This window comes from Asparagus officinalis, chromosome 10 (genome assembly GCF_001876935.1).
Source record: "Asparagus officinalis chromosome 10, Aspof.V1, whole genome shotgun sequence".
In the NCBI taxonomy this organism is placed as follows: Eukaryota; Viridiplantae; Streptophyta; class Magnoliopsida; order Asparagales; family Asparagaceae; genus Asparagus; species Asparagus officinalis.
Window position 1 is genome coordinate 32,595,970 of NC_033803.1, and position 3,326 is coordinate 32,599,295.

Consider the following 3,326-nt stretch of genomic DNA (forward strand, 5'->3'; position numbering starts at 1 on the left):
GTTTTGTGTTTGATATAAATACAAACACGTTTTAGGGTTTCTAAAAAGGACACAAAAGAGAGATTAAGAGCAGATATTTGAGCACTTAGAAAGGGAGAATTTGTGAGGGATTTGAGAGCTTTGTTTGAGGGTTATTTTGTGAGATTGTAAACTCTACTTGTATTCTCTTTATCTCTATTAGTAAAATCTCCACCCTCCTTGCCCTATGGACGTAGGCATATTACCAAACCACGTAAATTCGTTGTCTTGCTGTTTGGTACTTGAGTTTTGGTTATTTTGATCACTTTCTTCTCGTTTGTTAGTTTGTGATTCGTCCATTGCGCACAACAATTGGTATCAGAGCTCCGGGTTGGCTTGAGGTTCAATTTGGAGGAGAAAGCTAGGGGTTCTACATGAGTATTTGGTGCAGATTCACGTTTGAAGATTGGATTGTCAACATGACCGAAGCAAGTACATCTGGATCATCCCTAACTAAGGCGATACAAGGTTTGAACATTACTAATACAAAAAATTAATGTTCAAAATTTTGATGGAAAGATAAATTTTGGTTTGTGGAGGTGTCAAGTGATGGATGCATTGGATACTCAAAATCTGGAGGAGACTCTTGAATTATAAGAGAAACCTGATGATATGGAGGATAAGGTTTGGAAGAAGATAAATAGTAGAGCATGTGGGGTTATTAGATCGTGTTTGACGCCAGATTTGATTTATGATGTCATGAATGAAACATCAGCAAAACGGTTGTGGGAAACACTCAATGACAAGTATTTGACGAAGAGTATTGAGAATTGGCTTCATTTAAAGAAGAGGTTTTACAAATTCAAAATGAAGAGGGGAGTATTCATTAGGGAACATGAATAATTTCACAAAATTTCTATCGGATATGGCCAATGTGGATATCGTGCTAGAGGATAAAGACAAGGCGTTGTTGTTATTGTGTTCATTACCAGAAGATGATTACGGTACCTTTGTCCTTACAATGATTAATGGTAGAATCACTGTTAGTTACAAGGAGGTGACCTCAGTATTGGTGAATTATAAGTTGAGGAAGAGTGATGGTGAACCCTCCGAGAAGACATCGGGAGATACATTGGCAGTAAGAGGTCATAGTCCAAACCTCCATCCATTTAATCGCTTAAAGTCGAAACAAAAATGTGATCATAGAAGTGTGGGTAGGAATCAATGTGCTTTTTGCAAAGAGGATGGATATTGAAAAATGAATGTCCAAAGTTGAGAAATAGAGCCGGGAAGAATCAGGGAAAAGTCGGCCAGACTTCAGAGGTGAATGTTGCTAAAGTTAGTGGTGACAATTCAGATTCAGATTCTTCATGCTATTCATGCCCAGTATTACCGTCAGTTTGTTATGCAGACTCTGCGGAGCGGATGTTGGATTCGGGTGCTACATACCATATTTGTCCTAGGAGGGATTGGTTCTCTAGCTTTGAGGAGTTGGAGAGAGGGGATGTCGTGTTAATGGGAAATGATCACCTACATGAGTATTTGGTGCAGATTCTCGTTTGAAGATTGGATTGTCAACATGACCGAAGCAAGTACATCTGGATCATCCCTAACTAAGGCGATACAAGGTTTGAACATTACTAATACAAAAAATTAATGTTCAAAATTTTGATGGAAAGATAAATTTTGGTTTGTGGAGGTGTCAAGTGATGGATGCATTGGATACTCAAAATCTGGAGGAGACTCTTGAATTATAAGAGAAACCTGATGATATGGAGGATAAGGTTTGGAAGAAGATAAATAGTAGAGCATGTGGGGTTATTAGATCGTGTTTGACGCCAGATTTGATTTATGATGTCATGAATGAAACATCAGCAAAACGGTTGTGGGAAACACTCAATGACAAGTATTTGACGAAGAGTATTGAGAATTGGCTTCATTTAAAGAAGAGGTTTTACAAATTCAAAATGAAGAGGGGAGTATTCATTAGGGAACATGAATAATTTCACAAAATTTCTATCGGATATGGCCAATGTGGATATCGTGCTAGAGGATAAAGACAAGGCGTTGTTGTTATTGTGTTCATTACCAGAAGATGATTACGGTACCTTTGTCCTTACAATGATTAATGGTAGAATCACTGTTAGTTACAAGGAGGTGACCTCAGTATTGGTGAATTATAAGTTGAGGAAGAGTGATGGTGAACCCTCCGAGAAGACATCGGGAGATACATTGGCAGTAAGAGGTCATAGTCCAAACCTCCATCCATTTAATCGCTTAAAGTCGAAACAAAAATGTGATCATAGAAGTGTGGGTAGGAATCAATGTGCTTTTTGCAAAGAGGATGGATATTGAAAAATGAATGTCCAAAGTTGAGAAATAGAGCCGGGAAGAATCAGGGAAAAGTCGGCCAGACTTCAGAGGTGAATGTTGCTAAAGTTAGTGGTGACAATTCAGATTCAGATTCTTCATGCTATTCATGCCCAGTATTACCGTCAGTTTGTTATGCAGACTCTGCGGAGCGGATGTTGGATTCGGGTGCTACATACCATATTTGTCCTAGGAGGGATTGGTTCTCTAGCTTTGAGGAGTTGGAGAGAGGGGATGTCGTGTTAATGGGAAATGATCACGTATGTCTCATTGATGGTATTGAAACAGTTCGAATCAAGATGTGTGATGGTGTGACTAGGAAGTTGAAGGAAGTGAGATTCGTTCCTCAATTGACGAAGAATTTTATTTCACTTGGTACTTTGGAGGCATCAGGTTATAGGGTGATCTTGGAAAATACAGCTTTGAAGGTCACAAAGGGGTCCATGATGGTGATGAGAGGTGTCAGAAAAAAAAATCTTTACTACTTGAAGGGCAAGACAGTAACATAGGGTCTGACAGCTTCTATTACTACAGAGAAGGATAGTACCAGCTTATGGCACATGAGATTGGGACACACTGGTGATAAATCCTTACAGACATTAGTAAAGCAGGGGCTATTGAAGGGTGCAAACACTAGTAGAAAACGAGTTTTTACCTACGGAAATATAGCGACGGCATTTTCCGTCGCTATATGTTAATTTATAGCGACGGATAAATCCGTCGCTATTTATCCGTCGCTATAATTGTTTTAGCGACGGATTATCAGATTTTAGCGACGGAAATTTTTCGTCGCTAAAATATTTTTCGACGAAATTTTATTTCGTCGCTAAATTAATTTTAGCGACGGATATGCCGTCGCTAAAATTAATTGGTGGTAAAATTTTTTGGGCGCGGGCGCCCAAATTTTTTGGGCACCCGCGCCCGAATTTAATACCCTACCCTAGGTTTCCCCCCCTCTCATTTTCCCCGCCCCCCTTCTCATTTTCACCCCCCGCTGT